General features: G+C 40.1%; 1 long non-coding RNA gene across 1 annotated transcript; it reads right to left on the bottom strand.

The window, feature by feature from the left end:
• Positions 1-4,124: 4,124 nt before the first annotated feature.
• Positions 4,125-5,203, bottom strand: LOC140690411 (uncharacterized). Its single transcript, XR_012065682.1, has 2 exons — positions 5,139-5,203; positions 4,125-4,418 (listed from the first exon to the last, which is right to left on the bottom strand). It is a non-coding gene; the product is annotated as an uncharacterized lncRNA (long non-coding RNA).
• Positions 5,204-20,982: the final 15,779 nt, after the last annotated feature.

The raw sequence follows: 20,982 nt of genomic DNA, 5'->3' as shown, positions 1-20,982 counted from the left end.
AACATGAGAGTTTGGACTAATCTGTAGAATCTGATACGATGCCATTCTTGTCATGCTCAGAATATGGATCATTCAGCTTTTCTGTATTTTCTTCCAAGGTTCTTTCCTTTGGTGGTTCTACTCATCAGTTTGAGCAGACCATCTTTTTCACTCTTCTTGGCCATAGACTGTAATTCAAATAGATTGGCATCCACGTTGTCTACCCCCAACCCAGCAACTTTTACCCTTTATCTGAATCTCCTGCTCAAATCTATTCTAAAAATTGATTCTAGAAAAAACTTCAATTGAGTCTGACTTTCTCAAGTGACATGGGGAGAGCTTGAATTTGTTAGGCTCTTGGCTAAAAATGTTTAAGTATGTGGATATTTGTGCAAATCAATTTAGGTAACTTATATACGTACAACTTAGAAGTGTATCCTAAGACTATTTTTCAATACTATGGACTCTTAATGAGCAGAATTAAAATAAATAGTTCTAAATTGAAAGCCAGATATATTGATAATGGGTTTCATGGGAATTAGCAGTGACATCTAAAATCTAAATGCTTTTATAATCAAGCAGCTATAGGCACTGTGGATGGGACACAGAGTCCTGTGTTGAAACATGTGACTCTTCAGTTGAAGCCAGACAATCCAGAATAATATTAGATCATTGCACTCAAAGAAAGGTGGTAAACCGAACATTCGGAGAACAGTGCTTTGATTTCATGTCTTTTTGGTTCTTTTTGACCATACATTCTTTTTCTCTTTTCTGCATTGTAAATGTTTTTGACTCAAGGCATTTTCATGATCCACTGAAATCTGAGATAGCCAGGGGTCCAAATTGCCCATTTCCTGCAGTGTGCTATCAGATGTGGCCAGCCATGGGATCTTTGTTTAATAAAGACATTTTTGAAAATAATCAGTCATTTTTCGGTTGTTTCTTTGTTTTGGTATCTTGGATGATTAGCAATAAATTTTTCCCTCAGGTCGATATAGTTCCAGCGTTTCTTAAAGAAATATTTGCTGAAAGAGTAAGAAGTCGGGTAGGCAGAGTAAATGTTACTGAGGTCCCAGGCTGAGTCATTTAGGTGCCTCACTGCCATCTTCCCAATAGCTGTGAAAAGCAAAGAGTAGCATTCTCATTGTATGGATGAGAAAACCGAAGCTTAGACTGATTGCAATTTGCCAGGTGGTGATGTTACAATTTGACTTACCCAGGTCTATGTGACTCTAAAGCCAAAATTCCTTCCAAGATCTTAGGCTATTTCAAGTACTCTATGTAAAGGATGCTGCAAATAATAGTAGCGCTTTTTGTATAGTAGAAAAATACGGAGTGTTTAACATTCCAATTGCTAAGCTTCCACACTAAGCAACAGTAACTTATTAATCTCTCCAATAAACCCTAAATTCAGAAAAGATTAAAGTGCTGTGCATTTATTTTGATTTAAATAATTTATGTAAATTTTAATTCAAATTAGGCTCAGCCTTAGGCACCTAGAATATTAATTCAGAAACTAGTCTTATTAGTCCAGATTCAAATGCACAGAGTTTTAGCCAAGGACATTGAAGCAAGCACTTTATCTTTATTAGCCATCAATTGGCAGGCATTTATTGAGTACCTTCTAAGCATTGGGGAGGAGCTTGAACCTCAAAGAAGTTGCCATCTGTTGGGGCAATATGAGTAAATCACATGAAGTAATTTGAAAAAGATGTAAGAGAGTTCATAATTAAGTGTTAATTTGCTACAGAAATTCAAAGAAGCAGAAGGTTATCGAAAGCATGGAAAATTTATTGCACTGGATGCATGGAAAATTTCATGGAAGACAGTCCACTTTGGGTAGCCTTCAAAAAAAATGGAGACCCTTTGGGTAAATTGAGAAGCATGAAGAAATTCATAGGCAATAATGAGTACAAACTGTTGTGCTGGAAAGTGTTGAAAGAAGTTAGATACATTGATGTGTCAGATTCCAGAGAAATCCTGTAGTGTGTGCGTTTGTCTTCATGTAAGTTGAGTAAGCCTAGAAGCCTTGTGCCTTCTGCTCACCTTCTGTCTCAAGCACAGTGCCTGGTATGTCTTAGGGACTTAATACAGTGTGGCTCATAACTCTGAGAAGAAGGTGGAGGAGTCTGGATTTGATGTAGGAAAATATAAATTAGAAAATATTTTTTTAAAAGCTTATCTCAGCACCTCCTTACTCAGCACCTGCTGATTTTATGGGTATCACTTTGCTAAACAGTGTTAACTTTAGGTAAAAGTTTATTCAATCACTTATGTACATACATATAACAGTGGAGGGGGGATGATAATGAACAGTGACTGGATGATGCAAAATTTGCTTTCATTTAGCGTCAGACTTCTTTACTGTGTATCATCTTTTCTAAATCAAATAAAGGTTAATGATTGCTTTGCCTTTGTACTCCTGAGCACAATTCAACAAAAGTGAGGCCCCGTCTGTGTTGTCTGGGAGAAAATAAAAAGCCTTGAGTGGGAAGTAAATTAAAGTTAAGCATGACGTTAATTCATTCAGTCATTGTGGTACCCAGCCTCCACGATGGCCCCTAGTGATCCCTGCCTCCTGGTGTTCCCACCCCTGTAAAATTCTCTCCTGTTGTGCATGAGGTGGACTATACAGCTCACTTCTAATGAATAGAATAAAGCTGAAATGATGGTGTGTGACTCGGAGATTAGGTCATTAAAAGCAGTACGGCCCCTCTCTCTGTCTCAGTCTTTGGAATCACTCTCTTTGGGGGACTCCAGCTGACATGTCATGAGCTGCCCTATGGAGAGGCCCTTAATGGTAAGGAACTGAGGCTTCCTGCCAACTGTCATGCGAGCGAGCTTGAAAACAGATCTAGCACAGTCAAGCCTTCAGATGTGTGTAACCCCAATTTGACAGCTTGACTGCAGCCTCATGAGGGACCTTGTGCCAGAGACTCTCAGCTGAGCCATGCTTGGATTCCTGACTCTCATAAACCGTGTGAGATAATAAATGTTTTATTGCTTTAAGTCTGCAAACATACCTGAGAACACCATGTGATAGGCATTGAGTTCCGTGGTAATCCTGAGAAAAGACCTGGTTCCTGCTTGTAAGGACTTAATAGCTGATTGCAGAACATAACACGTGTACAGATACCTACCATATGGGGCAGTAGGAAGAGGATTGAGGGAGGAGCAACAGCTTCACGGCAGAGGTGATGTTTGAGTCAGGTTTTGAAGGATGAACATGCTGTCCACACGTGAAGATGTTGAGGATAGCTTGCATAAAGTGTTTACTTTGTGATGAGATTGACAAAATCTCAGAAATGGAGTGGTTGAAAAATCAGGTTAGTACTTACAGCAGTAATACTAAAGTACTTTTTTTTTTTACTTTAACAGGTATTTCCGCATATAGTAATGTATTTGATTCCCACAGGAATCAAGTGAGGTGGGCAGAGCTGTCATTATTGTACCCATTTATAAGCAGGGAAGCTGTAGCTCCGGGGACTCTTTTATGTCCAAGGCCAGGCAGGGAGCAAGTGGTCAAGATGAAACTTAGGGTCTTTGAAAACGTATAGAAAGTATAAGGCAACGTATACAATGAAATAACGTCCATTACTTAGAAAACAGTGTGGGAGGGGTCAGAAGGAAGTGAAGTCACTTCGGTAGAAGTTTTGAAGAGATGTCTGGTGTGGATGGAGCATTAGTCAGAAAGCCTGGCCGTTTCCTCCCAAGAGTCTTCTCAGAGAGGTGAATTTACTGATGAAAGAAGTTCGGTGCTCGGGGGAGGGTGTAGCTCAGTGGTAGAGTGCGTGATTAGCGCGTATGAGGTCCTGGGTTCAATCCCTAGTAACTCCATTAAAATAAATAAGTAAATAAATAAACCTAATTACACTCCCCCCAAAAAATAAACAAACCAGAAAACAGCAGAAAAGAAGTTAGGTGCTCAGCTTTGTAGGCGCTCACACCTGATTCAGCTAGCACGTGAGCAGGTCTGTCTCTTAAGGGAATAGTTGTATTACCCAAGTGCATAGACAGATGTTATTATAATGAAAAATGTCACTACCCTGGCCAAGATTCACTCACCGCCCAATAGAAATTTACTTCTGTAACTCTCTGTCACAGTTTCCTAGGGCTGGTCTTAACAAAATACTAAAAACAGAGTCTCTAAAAAAAAAAAGACATTTATTTTCTGTTTTTTAAGTTAAGAATATGAAAGAAACATGTGAATAAGACATGGTCCCTGTGAAGTTGCTAGGGAAGAAAGCTTTCTTGATTCCTTTCGATTCTCTTGGCTCCCAGCAATCTTTGGCATTCTTTGTGGTTGTATCACTCCAGTCTCTGACTCCATTGCCACAGAACCTTCTTTCCTCTGTGAGTGTCCGCATCCTCCTAAGGATGGAGTGTTGGATTCCGGGCCCACCCTAATCCGGTATGACCTCATCATCACTTGCTTACATCTGCGAAGACCCCATTTCTAAGTACGTTTACACCCACAGGTCTTCAGATGAGGATCTGAATGTATCATATGGGGGATACAGTTTAACCCACTACACTCTCTTTTCCCATATGTCTTATCTTTGACCAACCTCACTCCTGACCTGTCCAGGATAGATTCTTTCTGCACTCGTGTTATTTTGGCCTGAGAGCCTTTCTACCATGTTAGGGTGTCTTTATCGTACCTCACTTTTTACATCAATGACTGCAGGGATAAGAAGAGCAGGAAAGATTGGAACATTCTTCCCTAAGTAACTTGGTTTTTATTCTAAATGCCGAATATTTCCTCCAGTCCTAAACTCACTGATTAAAAATTTATGCAATCACTGCTGTATCAAGAATCTACTATATTCAATACCTTGTAATGGCCTATAAAGAAAAAGAATATGAAAAGAAATATATATATATATAATATAAATGAATCACTATGCTGTACATCAGAAATTAACACTTAAATCGACTTTACCTCAAAAAAAAAGAAAAAGAATCCAACGTTAGTGATGGGAGCGTGTTGGTATGGGTAATAGTTTGGGAAGCAATGCTAGCACCAAAGTGGGGTCTCGGGAGGGCAGCTTTAGCTCCTCCTTCAAGCCATCGAAACAAAAAGCAATAATAATTTTCTTTCCCTACCCTGCTATTTTATTTTTCAATCATATATCAAATGTGAACAAAAGTGTCTTTACCATGTATTTTGCTTTTTCTGTACGATGTAAGTTGCTGCAAATAAAACTTCAAGGGAAGCTCCCCAGCCTCCCATTATAACCAGACTGATGTCTCTTGAACTCTTGCCAAGCAGAAGTTCTAGAACACACTCTGGTGTTAAATAGCCACATTCTGAGCTGCTTTGTAGCTTAGCTTTGAGAGGCCATTTTTACTCACCTCGTTTCTGAATTCATAGTGGGAGGGTACTTGTAGTTAAACCATGTGCATTTTCAGGTGAAGAAATCAGATATTAGCAAGTGTAAGCTAATGGAATGATCAAATCTGAGAAATGAGAAGCATGGATGGTCACAGAAAAACCAATCGTTAGGTAGAAATGTACCATTTTAGAAAGAAAGGTTCTGGCCTAGAAGCCAGAAGACTTTGGCACTCCGGTTATTGTAACCTTTAGCATGTGATTTATCCTCTCTCTTGTCAACCACTTTTTTGGTACAAGTTCTGTGCATTTGTTTTCTGTGACTGCCATAGGAAGTACCACAGATGGGGCAGCTCAAATAACGAAACGTATGTTCTCACCATTTTGAACACTGTGAGTCTGAGATCAAGGTGTTGGCAGGGTTGGTGTCTTCTGAGGCCTGTCTCCTTGACGAGAAGCGTCTGTCGCCTTCTTGTGCCTTCATGTGGTCTTCCCTCTGTGTGTGTCTATGTCCTGATGTCCTCTTCTTATAAGACAGCAGTCTTACCTGCTGGGGATCGGGATTCCAGCGTGTGCATTTGGGGAGGGGACCCAATTCAGCCCTTCACAGGAGGATATTGATGATAAATGGAGTAAGAGTCAGATTTCTTACTGTTAGAGAGAGAAAAGTTACAGACAAGCAAGATGCAAGGTGTGAAAGAACCCTGTGGTCTTAAATTAGAATCACACAGCAATATGAACTTTTGAATAGTTTAATATAGAGAAAGATAAGGTCAGAGATAATTATATGTATGTGTGTTGTGTGTGTATACACGGGTGTACATAAATACATACATGTCTTAGCTCTGTCCAATGAGAGAGATTAAAGGCAGTCACATGCCAGGAGCAGCAAGCACATCCAGTAACTTGATCCTGGTTTCTAAATACCATTTGTTAATAAAGAGAACCAGAGCTCCCTGGACAAATAGCTTACTTTCAGGCCAGGGCAGGAGGAACGTAGAATGAGCCTAGAGCATGTGGTGGTGTCCGAAAACAAGCAAGTGCTCACAAAATAAAAGGATGCCAAGGGGACACAGGTGACAGTGTGAAAGAACTCCCAACCTCCAGAACCAGAACAGATAGAGCAACAAAATGTATACTGTGATATTGGACCATAACCCCAAGTAGAAAAGAAATATACGCAAGTTCATACTGACACAAACAATGTAACAAATAAGTGGGGGAAGAGGCACAGATCTTTCTTATAAAATTATTCCTAATAATGCGTGGGCTGGGCTGAGTCACCCTCACCCACACAACAGAGCATGGAAAGGGGGAAATTAATAACTTCACAGTGGAAAACTCGGCAGTCACTAGTTTAATCCGAGTTTAATTCCATCACCAGTAATAAGTCATTTTAGTAGCATGTACCGCCAATGTAATTTCCACTTCACCTCTGTGGTTTTCTTCCCCAAACCCATAATCCTAGTCTGATCATGAGAAAAACATCCAAACTGAGAGCCATTCTGCAAAATACCAGTACTCCTCAGAACTGTAAGGCCATGAAAAAGAAAGACTGAGAAACTACCCTGGACCAGTGGCGACTGAAGGAGTCACGGCAACTAAATGCAATGTGGGATTCTCAGTTGTGTCCTGAGGTAGAGAAAGAACATTAGTGTAGAAACTGGTGAAATTCAAATAAAATCTGGAGTCTAGTTAGGGGTTTAAAAAAAGAAACGGTTGGATCAGATGGTCCAGTCCCGTCTGGCTGTAGAATTCCGTGATGTTGTAGAAGTGAGGTTCACTAAGGAGAAGTCTGACAGGAGGTGTTGGACTTAGGGTCTAAGTGCTATTTTTCAATTAAAAAATGTTTTTTGAATGCTTCTTTCTACATCTTCTCTTCCCTTTCTTAAAGAAAGATAGGGAATTGAAGAAGGCTTTGCTGCAGATAAAGGAAACTGAGACATCAGCTAAAATGACAGTCAGGGAAGACAGAGCTGAGTAAACGATGGTCCCCAGCAGCTGATCTCTGGGGAATCATCTGGCCCGGCCTCCCTATGGGCACGTGACCTTGAGCAAGTCATATTTCTGTGACTCAATTTCTTTGTCTGTGTAAACTGCGGAAATAGAAAATCAGAGAATATCTACATTTCCAGTTATAACGTATAATTCCACTAGCTCTATGAACAAGTGGTAGAAGTCTGAGGAAAAGAGAATGCAATTTCTAGGGTGGTTAAAGGATGCTCTTCTCCGCACCACAGTGACACCTGCTGGGGAAATCAAGGATTACCTCCCTGGGTTGGGTAGCTTAGAAAATCAGATCTGATCTGGGGTGAGAGAAAACCACGTGGACTCAGTTTGGAGGTCAGCTGCCAAGCTTGGGTAAATTTAGCAGATTGAAAGGAATGACTTTTGCAAGGCTTTTTCTTGCCCCCTCCTCTTCTTTCAGACATTACCTAGCATAGTTCTGACACTGCCCAAAATTAACTGTGACATCTTAAACAAATTACTTAACCTCTGTGGGCCTCGATTTCTTCAGTTATAAAATGCGGGTTAAAAATAACTACTCTGCATGGCTTTATGAGAATGAATTGAGCAAATCCAATTCCAGACTGAAATGTGTTATTTAATTCTCACCCAGGTGACTAATATTTGGACTTTTCTAGCCTTGTGATCCTAATCAAGTATTCAATGACGTTCGTGTCGAATGGTGGGTCAAAGAGCAGAATCTAGCTGCTCATGACTTTGACAAAAGCCTGAATTATATCAAGAGGATAGATTTAATTTTTCCTAATATGAACTTGAAAGACTTGGGGAGATGGCTTTAAAGCAGTGGTTAGCAGCACATGATTAATGGTTATGTTCCTAAATCAGCGACAGGCAAGGAACCGATGGCTCTTCTCTGGGGGGGACCCATGCGGCAGGGGAGAAGCCTGGTTGGGGTGGCCAGCACTGGATGGGAGCCTCAATGAAAGACTGATAACTTGGGGAGATTTTCAACACATGTGGTTTTGTCTCGAATAGGTTTTCAAGAAAGTTTCTTCTCCAGCCGAGGCTGTACGCTGGCACACATTCTTTTATTATAAATTAGATTTTCAGTGATAAGCTGCTCACTCTTCCCTCTGTGCATCTGGTCTCATCTCGGTGGCCAGAGGAGGGGAGGGATCAGCTGCAAGTCGCCCCTGGGACCTGGGCTTCTCACAGAACAACTGGTCCCTGGAAGACTCTGTCTCCATTTACATATTTAAAAAAAATTTTTTTGAAAAGGAATTGAAAATGGGATTATTTCCCTAGAACTTAGGAGTCAGAAGGTATTTTCTGGAAACATTTATCTGAATGTGCCTCTCCATAGAGTCTTGGGTTTTACAGGCCTCGTTTGAATATTTTGAATTTTTTTTAACTGACATTTTCTTGAGATTCTTGCCATCCGTGTGATACTCCCCAGGCATTATTATTAGGTGCTCACATGGGAGGAGACCGAGGCACAGAGAAGTGTAATTTGCCCAGGTTAGTGTTAGAGATAAGAGCCCTTTAGAGTCCTTCAACCTCTGGGTAGGTAACTCATCCCACACGTCCTCTGCGGTAACCACACCTCTGCTGTCCTATGGGAAATAAATGGAAAACCCTTATTATCGAAGTAGTCACAGAACTATTGTTGCTGACGTTGTAAACTTCCTGGTTGTGTCTGCGTGTGTCTGTCTTTGTATCTGTGATCTTTTACTCAGCAGTTTTTATCCCTAAGTTCACAAGCTGACATTTAAACGTTCTTGATGGTAAAGATTTACATAATTTTAAGTAGAAATATCCTGATTTTGCCAAATATTTTTACTAGGGTCAAAATACCATGGACTGGAGTGATCAAGGACTTCCTTCCGCAGAGTAAAACCCAAACTCCTTGGACTTCCAACACTCTTGAGCTGGTACAAACTGCCTCTTTAAAGTCGCTTGTCTTAACGCAGATCCCCGTCTGGTAACGCCTGGAACGTGTCTGTGCAGCAGGTTTCTGGCCCCACCCCACACGTACAGAAAGAGAAAAAGGTAGAATCTATAAATTTCCAACTAGCTTCCCATGTAGTTCTGATGCTGTGAGCCCGTGAGCCAACATTTGTGGACCCCGTCAGTCCCACACGATCTGCTTTATTCTAGCGTGATCTTCACCTGCAGGTTCTCATAACACAATGCTCTCATTGTGCCCGATCTTCTCTCCCAGAGCACTGCTTGTATGTCAGGACCCAGGTCAAAATCCCCGGCATCGTGCAGCTTTGGCTCATTCTTTCCACTGCAATGAACTCTTCGTACTTCACCTCTTAGAATGTATTTGTGTGCATCTATTTGGCTCTCGTTACTTCTCTGTGTCTCCTTTCCTCTAGAAGATCTAGATTCTGTCCCCTAATGCCTCACCAGGCACAGAGTTCTCTGTCAGCGTTTGCAGAGCGCTGTATCTCAGTGTACCGGTAGCTTCACGACACAGGGGTCCTGATGCTATTTCATTCTGGAGACTGAACAAGACTGATCAAGTGTTTCGTCTTTGGTCTCAGGGTTTGGGATTAGCTGTTATAAATTCCATCCAGCTCTGTCACAGTGCTGTGTTATTTTAAGCCCCACCAGACAACCTAGTTTGGGGTTAAAGAAGAGAAGAGAAGGAAGAGGAATAGATCGTATGTATTAAGGAATTCTCTGGGCATTTGATTGTTCAGATTAACCAATGAATAGTGAAACAGAAAGCCTTCCCAGTCCTTCATGATCCCAGTTTTTGGCCCTTTATTAGATGAATGCATATAATTGTTTAAGGATGCTTCGCACTGCCACATTCATTAAACGCTGACAATTATTGTAAATCATATGTGTGAACAGAGTTTAGTGTGTGCATCTATCAAGAAATTGCGTTTTTAAAAATTTTTATTTGTTTGCATTTTCATCAAAAAGTACCTTCATGCTGCCACCAATACTTTCATTCAGTGTTCAGAATAGGGATTTTTGAGTACAGGGTTTAAAAGTATTTAGATCCAAGTGCATTGTTAAATAGAGAATTTGCAAATGCCATAGTACTAAACATAAAATTGAATATGAAATTTAATCGTTGATCCAAGAGGTCCCATTGAAGAACAGCTGTTTAAGCCTTCTGGAAGACATTTTGGGAAGTATGATTGAGAATCTATTTCGGGTGAAACAGACACCTTCTTATATTTTTCTCTATTTCTCTTCATTCTCATTAAAGAGTATCATCTGCTCTTGGTTTTGTGTTTAATTCGAATTCACAGTCTTACAGTAAGGTCATCCACCTTACTCAGCTCTGTGAAATGGAATCTGATTTTGGAATAAAGGTAGAAATCGTTTCTAGGTTCCACTTACTAAGCCTATGTTGAACGGGGTGTCTTGTGTTCTGCCACCTCTGCTACCGAGACATGATCCCTTTCACCCAGTGAAATCCTTTGGAGGCAATCAAGCAATTAGAAATTAAGGGCAAGGGTCAGCTGAGAGGAAGGAAGCATCATCCCTGAGCAGCAGCAACCCATAAATGGCTTTATTGTAGCCCTACTATGTGCGTGTGTTCTTCATAAAACACAAAACAAGACAGAATCTTGACAGTTTTTTTTTCTTTAGATAGAATTTTAGTAAGGGTCTCTTCAAATCCCAAAGGCTATTATATACACTGGGGGGGGGGCGAACCTATTTTAGGGAATGAGTACATTTCTTACTCTCTAAAACCAACCAGATGATGCAAATTCCTTCAGCTGAGTTATGACAGCCAACTTTTAAACAATCTGAAACGCTCTGTGTTCAGAAAGACCCAGCACTTGTACTCGATCCAGTAATGCTGAGCTTCTTGGAAATTGTTTGCTGTGATTCTGTTTCATCCTTTAACTTTGGGGGAAAAAAAATTACTCTTTTTCTGCCTCATTAAGAGTGTGTCTGCCTCAGAGCTGACCTATTGCAAGAAAGAGTGCCTGCCTAATTGCTTCCAAGGAGGATGAATTGGTGAGATTTTTTCCCCCCTTCTTTTCTTTTTTTTCTGATTTAATGAGGGTCACAGCCCTCTCTCTGAATACCTTAATTATCAGATTATGGGCTAAGAGTTGGTCCTTTTTTCTAACCCTGTTGGCACCTCTTGCTCCCTCTTGTTGCTCGGCAACTTCTGGTTCTTGAAAATATAGATTATCAATTACATGAAGGATGAAGGTCTTATAATGGGACACTTCCAGGGTGTAGGACTTAGAGTGACATGGCCATCCTTAGGGTGAAGTCAAATCATGTGCAGTTAGTTACATGTTCTTGGATAAGCGAATAAATGAATAGCTGAATGGTTGTGTGTATTCTTCCTCAAGGATCATCTTTAAAGGAAAAATAAATTCCCAGAATTACAACATAGTTGTGGGTAAAATCTTCCCTGAATGTGTGGAATCCAGAGATAGTCCCAAAACTTGGAGAGGAGGGTGGGGTGTGGAGTTGACAGGCTCGCTGTATGGCTGTGAGCCTCAGAGCTCCGAGAGCACAAGCCAACTGGGAGCATCCTCTGAGATCCTGCCCCTCAACCAACCGTGAGGCCATCGGGCTGGGGGTGGTTTCATGCTGGGGATCATGTTTGGAAATCCCACATGGCCACGGATTTTGCCATGACACCTGAGGAAGTTTGTTCAGTAATTTTTTCTGAGCCTGCTGAGGAGAATCTCAGCCTCTCCCTGCTCCAGTTTTGACTGGGGTAGCAGCCCTGATGGCAGTCACATGGTGTCGCTATCATTATCTGAGCAACCTTGGGAGGCAGAACTATAAAGGAATTGTTACTCATCTTCAGCGTTCTGATCATTCCTGAATTGCTAATCACAATGCCAGGGGTTTGGGGGGAAATGACAGATGAAATCCAGCCATTTTCTTAGTGAATTCCCCCAAATCTTGTCATCAGATTCAGTATTCATGGCACTACCATGCCTTTGGTGGTGTCTGAGGGGTAAGAAAGACTGGCATCCTGAAGTCTGAGGCAGCAGGAAAGTTTGAATGTTTTGAACTTCTGCTACTTTGTATCCTGATGCTAGTAGGGCGATTAGGGTATTGCCTACTATTTTTTTAATTCTCTGGATTTGGAAGTCAGCAGACCTGAACCCTAGTCCCATATCCCCAGTTCTGTCCTTTATTAAAAACAGTTTTTTATTGAAATATAATTTACATCCCCCCATACAATTCACCCATTTAATATGTACAATTCAATGAATTTTAATGTATTCACAGAGTTGTGTTAATTCTGTGCATGGAAGTGTCTGCATCCCTCCAGATAAATCTGTGAGTCTTGAGTTGCCTCATGTATAAATTAAGAGCGGAGCAGTGTATTTTTAGTCTTCTTCTGAGTGATGAGTCTATAATTTCAAGCCTTGGAGTAATCTGTTTATGTAAAAAAACACACACCATGAGATACAGTGAATGCTTTATAAGTTACCATTTGGAAGATCTCTCTCTCTCTCTCTCTCTCTCTCTCACACACACACACACATATACACATACACAATTCTTTCAAGTTAAATTTTCTGTCATTTCACATCCAGTTCATGTCTCTCTTTCTTTACTTTGTACTTGCAATTTTCTCCCGTTGACCCCTTCTCATGAATGTCTGCTACTTTTTTTTCTATGACATACGAAGATTGTCTCATACGTATGGACTAATCTAATTTTATAGGTATAATTTTTCCCTGAGCAAGACTATAAAGTTGATGCTGTGTATCCCACACATCACTCTCCACTCACACTCAGTGAATAGTCGTTGAGTCTTGTACACACAATTATTCAGGAATGTATTTGGTGTCTTAAAATGGAGGTGGACCTCTTCCCGTGCCAGCTACCAGAGTCAGCTTACAAAGGCTCCAATAGTTTGCAAATGGACAGCACTGTAGGAAGTGCCAGAGCAGAGAGTAATTGTGATTGCAGTTGTGTACCTTCAAGTCCAGGAGTTATTACCTGGAGTAGAAAATGATGTTTCATTGACCAGCATTGCAAGTGCACAATTATATATTGCTCCAGCGGGAGTTAATCATGAAACGTGAACAAAGCTCTGCATAACAAACGTATTGTCATGGTAAATTTCACTGGCCACGGTGCGTTGTATGTATGGTAGCCTTTGATCAATGGCTAATACTGTTTGTGAGATTTTCTACTTAACATATGGTGACTTCTGATAAGGACTTAATCTAATACAGTAGATGGCGGAAATCCATTTTTTCAATACAATCAGTTACATCTATATTATATTAAAAAATCTTTCTGTTTTCACCTTGACTCTGCTAACGGAGCTAGAAGATTCTTTTTGTTTTCTGTCCTTTTTTTTTTAAAATTTAACAAGGTTTAGTGCTTCTTATTGATGTCCCGACGACAGTAGCCTTGATACCTGAAGTGTTACCTATCCTGGAAAACTGTCACAGTAACAACTAGGAAAAATGGTTGTGTTCTCATCACCTGTGTGAGAAGACCATTGCCTGGAGCGCCCTTCCCTGTGAGCTCAGGGGACAACCGTCAGCATACAGAACACACATGAGCTGTGTGAGTTTCCTGCCTTCCTACCTAGTAGACAATATAATAAAATTGTAGACTCTGTAGTGAACCCTGGTAATACGACGTGTATGTGTGATAAGCTTATTTCCCCTTCATACCAGGTTACATGTTTTCTCGTAGGAAAGGGAAAAGAGGCAGACCCTCAAATTTTATATTTTTATACTCAATCTCCATAGGATGAAACTGTGCTCTTTCTAAATGGTGGTTGTTCATGCTCCTACTTCTCATCTACCACTTGGCACAGAATTATTATAGAATCATTGTCACTTTGGCAGTTTTATTAACTCCTCCCAGTCTCTACTTTTCCAGCTTAATCCATCATCCTTTCTTTGATGTCCCTGCCATGCTGTCAGACACATTCCAACCCTACTCAGAAAGCCCCTCTCCCAAAGCCACTGAGCATTTGCAATACAGCCCACACTTATCCTGATCATCCTGGCTCTCTCCTTCATCACGGACCATCCAAAAACTAGCCTCAAGATCAAGTACCTGGATCTTTGCAAGTCCAATGACTATCTTCTATACACCTTTGAGTATCATTTCTAAATGACTCCGTTTTTTCTGGGTCAGACCTGTGTGTGCTTGTTATCATGACATGACTATTAATGACACCTTTAATTCTCAAACATGGTATTTTTGTTCTGTCATATTTCTGCTATTGATCTTATTATTACTTCTAAGCATTGGAATCCCCCCCTTTTTTTTTTCCTCAAGAATTTGGTGTATTTCATTTCTATCCAGATTAGACCTGGCGTGACCCACTTCAGCCTTTTCTTGCTCCCATCCTAAAATTCGTGCTCGTGTGTCCTTGTGGGGGCATTCACACTGCAAATTGTTATCTTTCACACAAACCAACTGTTTGCTTCCTGGGGTCAGCATCCTGCCTTCCAGAGACATCCAGCTGTTTAATATGAATTTTTGCTCCTACAGATTTATAGTCTCCATCTTTCTTGGGCTTCCATGATAGTGGACCAAGCATTTATGGATCATTTTCAGCTTCCACTTTCCTAGCAGCTGTTATAAAGTCTCAAAGGAACTCTCTGCCTATTGTGTACTGAAAACTGTGATCCTTCATGGTTAACTATTTCCCCACCTACCTCCTTACATAGAGACTTCTGTATATCATCACCCACCTTCGTTACCTTTTCTCCAGCAATGGGGAGAGAGCTTTTCTTTTACTAATTCAGGACAAATTGCTTTTGCTAAGCCCCTCTCCTCTTTTCTGCAGTGTTCCATCACTTACCAAATCTTTCTTAATCTTTTAAATATCTAATATCTCAAACACTATGGGATCCTTCTCCACAGCCTTTACCTAGATCACACCCACTTAAAAACAAAACAAAACAAAACAAAGTCTCTCTTGGCCTCAGCCTTCATTTACTACCTCATCTCCAGTCTCTCTTCTTCCCTTCTTAGAAAAGTCTACCCTTCTTCATCCCCTGTAATTGGGTGCCTCTATCACCCAGCTGATTCTATTCTAGGAAATATTACTGATCGTTCAATTTTCAAATCTGATACTCTCTTCACAGATTTCATCTCATGCATGTTCTAATGATATTTGAAAACATGGACCATCCATTTTTATTTCCACTATGAAAATAGCCTTTTTTTTTTTTAACCTTGTCATTCTCCTTGAAATTCTACATACAGTTATCAAGTCAGAGCTAGGTTTTTGAGCAGCAATGAGGATGAGTAAGTGATAGGGGGCGACGGGGTAGCTGAGGAAAATGGGTCTGGTGGTGTGGGTTAGATTTTATGGGTTTTACCGTCTCGTTTTCACACTGCTTCCTCTCATGCATTTTTATCATATCAGGTCAATATATTATCTTAAAAATATTAAAAATACTTCTTTTTGGAAAAGCTGCTCAGATGACATGACTTATCTTAAAACTAAAAGGAAATTAGAATGAACCGACAAATGTTTCTCTGACTTTCTCATGCTTAGTGTTTGAATGGAGATAAGAAATTACTTCACAGGGTCCAGGTACCCATGACTGGATCCAGGGGACCTGATATTCTTTCCCATTTCCCACTTTCCAGCACAAACTTAGAATCCAGGAGCTACGTGGGAAATGGTTGTCTATAAGCATCTATAATATTATACTGGCACTAAGACTGAGTAATTGTGTGCCATTCATTAAGTTTCTTATTGTTTAAGAGTTCCCTTGTGATGTTCATGTTCCGTGATTCTATCAAAGTAGGTCTAAAGGAGTTCACAGGTATAAAAGAGCTTAATAAATGTTGTGTGGTACCATTTCTGTCAGTGTACACATGAAACTCTCAACCATTCTCCATGATGAAATTCAAATGCAGTAATTTATCATCCGACATTGGAGGAAAATATTTTATTTTTACATGACCTAGTTTACTATCTGTTCCATGTCCTTATCACATGGGTAGCCCACTGGTTTTAAAAAATGATGACAGCTGGTAATTGGTTTATTTACAAATTGGAGTCCTACCTTAATTAATAAATGTTTGAGGCTTTCAAAAGCAGTCATGGTAATTTTCCTACCCATAGTAATTTTTTAAAGGAAAATTATATAGAGACTTTTTTTTCGACTGTATTTAACATTTATGAGAGTTGTTATCCTCATATCCTGAAAGTTCAAATTTTATTCAGTGAAGATGATGATTGAAGGCTTCTATTCAAAAGCCTGAGCTTGCTGGAAGCACTGTCATGCTGAATCCCACATTGCAAATTAGACAAATGGCATACCCTCTTGGTGTGCCACAACACACCAGCTCTCGGCCATTGGGGCAGGGTTATGGTGACATTAAACAGGCTGGCCTTCATCCTTCCTTTGTCGCACACTTAAGTTCTCTCTTTTCTATGGGTTCAGAATGCCCTCGTGGACATGGCTTCTTGGTTTTACTGATGCCTTTCAGCTGTTGTATTTATTGGTGTAGAAGACTTTGGGGATTTGTTTCCACTCTTTTCCCCTTAGCCTCCCTCATGTCTTTTCTCTGAGCCAGAGGATGTGCTAAGCCAGGCCATTTATATTCTGGTCCTAATTTATGACTAATCATGCCTCTGGTACCCTGCATGCATCTTAATATGAAGCTTTGGGGCACTTGGTTCCCAGGTGGTGAAATTATCCTGGGCATTGTGTCCACAGCTGTGTCTCTGGCAACATCTCTTAGGATCCCCTTAAGGAATTATGCTCTGCAAACTGTGACTATAAAGAAACCAGGCTGGTTTTCCTACTCTATATGTAAATACTTGCCTCATTACTTTCTAAGTACATTTTATATCTACTCCTCTCTTAGGGATGGGAGTGGACAATTATGAATTGCTCAGATGAAGATGGTTATCCTAATATAAATGTTGATTCCTGAAAATGCCTGATTTTCCAACTGATTAAAGGTGACAGCAACTCCAAAATGGATTGCTGGGAAAATAAAGGAAGGGGCTAGAATGGCTAGAGGAGTGTTAGGAATTCTAATGCTTCTTCAATACAGCACTTGGGATTTTGTATTTGAAAGGGGGATAATAGTGGTAGAAGGAAATGTTACTGCTTCTGTGAAACTGCTTGCCAGATTCCCTTTCTCCATCACTAGATACAACAGTCCATTTGATGCACATAATGCACCCTTCACAAGAAAGGGTGAGGTTTCTGTCTGATATTTCTCTCTTAAACATATAATTGGTCTGAGAGAGAAAAATGGGGCCTGGAGGAAGTACAGGGTCTTTTCTGAATGTGTCCAGTGCAAACGGCGCTAGACTGGGGATCTGAAAACACAGATGTTGGTCTGACGTTGGTCATCCTGAGCTGTGTGTTGGTGTACAAGTCGCTCAGCTGAGTGTCCTGCGTAGACCACAGCCTGGCACATAAAAGGCACTCCGAAAACTTTTATTGAAAGATACATGAATTAACAATTGACTTGTTAAAATCTAGCATAGGATTTGACATCTAGGTTTCAAAGTTTGATCTTTCCTTCCATATTAGACTAAAATGACTTGATGTTCAAATATGTCACAGTGACAAAGCCTAGGGCAACTGAGTAATCTGCAGATGGGAAAGATGTCCCACTAGTTGACTGCTAAATTTTAGGATGGTAAAACATTTCCAGAGACATCTCGACTGGGCCACGATGGAAATTCATTATAACCCTAGCACCTGACGTTCCTGTGTCACTCGGAAACGTGTAGAGATTACAAAGTGAGGTTAACATCTAAACGACATCGATAAAACCTAAAGTGGAAATAATGCCATCTATGTTTAAAAAAAAGAAGCTAATTGGAATTTTGAACTCTAGGTTAGATAATCCAGTGTGGACAGAAGTTTCTAGATCCGCCCTAACAGTCCTTAGAAAACAGACCTGGTTTCATGATTGTCCTCTAGTTTCCTTTACAAGACGAGTTCCACAGACCAAGGTGGGAGAATTAAATTTATTATGAAAACCTAAGGCATGATGGTAATATGTTAGGATTTTGTGAAATATTTTGCAAGTGTAACTAGGTTTATATTCTTTCTTGGTAGCTGTTTGTGAACATTGTTTCCTTTGACATTTTAAGTTTCTGGAAGGCTATTTCTGAATCCTGTTCATTTCTTTTTTTTCTATCACCAAGTTCCAGTCTCATTTCTACCTTAAAGCAAAACATATTTTACCAAGAACAATTCAGGATGCCACAGGCTTAGTTCAAGCATTGCCCCCAAATGCTTTGCACTTTGGCAATTGTATCTATTTATTTGTTTACTCACCCCTTGTCCACCCACCATCAAGCCTCATACCAGGTCTTGTGATACACTGGGGAGGGAGAGATGACAGATGATCGACGTCACCCTTAAGGGGCTCACAGTCTAATTCCTGTCTCACAGTAACCGAACACAAAAACCTGATGAGAAGAGGAAGGTATCTGAAACACACACACTTTTCTGAGCTTGAGGTAAGAAGAGGTGGTCAGAGAAGGTCTCAGGGACAGATAAGATGTCAACTGAGATATTAAGAGGGGGAGGGTTAAACAGGAGAGAAACGATGTGGTGGTGGGGGGCCTGGGAATTAAAGAGCTCCCTAGGCTGCAGGAACAGCATGTGCAAAGGCGTGGAAGAGAAAAGGCCATGCTCTTTAGAACCGGATATGGGAGTGGTAGGAATTTATTTTACTGTGACTCAGGAGAGGACCAACAGCAATAAAGAAAAAAAAAAAAAAGAGAGAGAGAGAAAGAATGATATTGCAATACTTACTAATTCTTCCCATTTCTAACTGACATTTAATTTTAAACTTATTATTTATATAATTTATCATTATTTCTGCATATTTGCTTAACAGCCATTGCTTGGATATTTCTTAGATAGGAGCCCTGCATTTTGGTGCTAGCTTTCACAATTTCTTGATGAGTGATACTAAATAATACTAAGTTAGTACTTAGTAAGTATTACTAAGTTATTACTAACTTTGTAATATCTGGGCCTCTTTTTCATCTTCTTATCTCTCTAAGTTACCTTTAAATTGGCAAAAAACTTTCTCATGCCTTTTTATGTGTAAAATATCAGTAGCTTCAAGATATTTGAAAAACCCTAACCCTATCCCTGGGGGACAGGATCACATCCAATAGCAGAGGCCAAAATCTAAAGATGTCAAAGCTCATCTGCATAGACAACCAGCAGGGCAGCTGAAGATGTCAATGAGAAGATACTGTAACTGTCTTCCCTGAAATGTTTGCATCTCAGCCATGAGCAGTCCCACCCAGGACCACTGCTGGGGTCACTGTAGGTAGTTCAACTTTAGAAGGTCAAGAATTTGCATCCCCCACCATGAGTTCCCATGAGCAGTTTTCTGAAGATAAAAAGTTAAGAGGAAAGAAGAGTATAAGTGAGAAAGCAAATTTGATTTTTAGAAAAATACTATGTTGCAACAAAGTTACAACAAACCCAGAAAGTAATCAGGCTTCCATTTAAGCTCGAGGAAAAAGATTCTGGATTAAAGAGGCCAAGAACCATGGTCCAGAAGCCCTTTCTGGCAGAATCAAAATCTGCATATCTTTGTACCAAAACCATCCCCTTGTCCACTGTTACTTATACTCTTAGGAATTCAAGCTCTGAACAGGCACAGGAAAGTAAGATTCATTTCATGTCCTGTCTGTTTCTGGCAACCTGCTCTATTCTCTCTCTGTCCATCCCTACCCTTCTCACAACAAAACCTGCAGGATATTTTATTGTTGTTAAACTCAGAGGGGGCACCTGGATTGCAAGATACCTATAATAATCTCCATTTTACAGGTGAAAAAACTCATCCTCAGAGAAAATAACTAGTCCAAAGTCACATCTTGATACTACTAAAGTATGGTGAATTGTATAATCATTATTTCAAATTTGTTCAATTCCAAGGTCATATTCTAATGTATCCTGCTCTTCATTGTCTAGAGACTGATTGTCTAATTCCCAAATTACCATCTGGTTAAAAGTTTTTTTAAATAATATTAGAAATTAGATTGGATTAGGAAAACAGAGTGGTGCCAAGAAGAGAAAACACAGGCATGTCACAGGAGTTCAGCTCAGAATCCAGAAAGCGCAGACAGGCCAAAGAGGCCAACACCGGTCAGCAGTGAGGTCTTCCGGTACAGGAAGGAAACTGACGTATGTGTACCTTCACCACGTGCCAAGCTCAGTCACCTCCATTGTCTCCTTGCATTTAATTCCAGTGGTGAAGATGGCCTGCCTTCTTTGGATCTCCCAACACCAGATGTTTTGCAGAATGCATGCTATAGTAATTTTGAAATCTCATATAACTTTGCCAAATATGCTCTAAAGATTAATACAACCATTAAGTAACTGGAAGAATCCTTATGCAGCAAAATTGTTATAAAGTGAATTTTTAAAAAAGATCCAAATCCCTTAGGCAAATGGTCAAATTATGTGAATTTTTGACTATTCACAGGAAAGAAACCATATGAATGAATAATATATTGAAAGAAGCCTTTTCAATTCAGTGAGTAAACAAATTAATAAGATTTTTAATAGCAGTGAGATAGAATTTTTTTTTACTGTTAAAATAACAAAGAGGGATAATGCAATTGTGTCCTTGAGAATGTGGTTAAACCGGTATTCTTAGACGCTGTTGGTCAGACAGTACACTGGCCAGGTTTCTGGAAATCGATTTGTCATTTTTATCAAAGGTCTTAAAAATGTTTGCTATCCTCCTTCTTGATGGAG

This window comes from Vicugna pacos, chromosome 30 (assembly GCF_048564905.1).
Source record: "Vicugna pacos chromosome 30, VicPac4, whole genome shotgun sequence".
Taxonomy (NCBI): domain Eukaryota; kingdom Metazoa; phylum Chordata; class Mammalia; order Artiodactyla; family Camelidae; genus Vicugna; species Vicugna pacos.
This window is presented reverse-complemented; position numbering and strand designations above follow the sequence as displayed.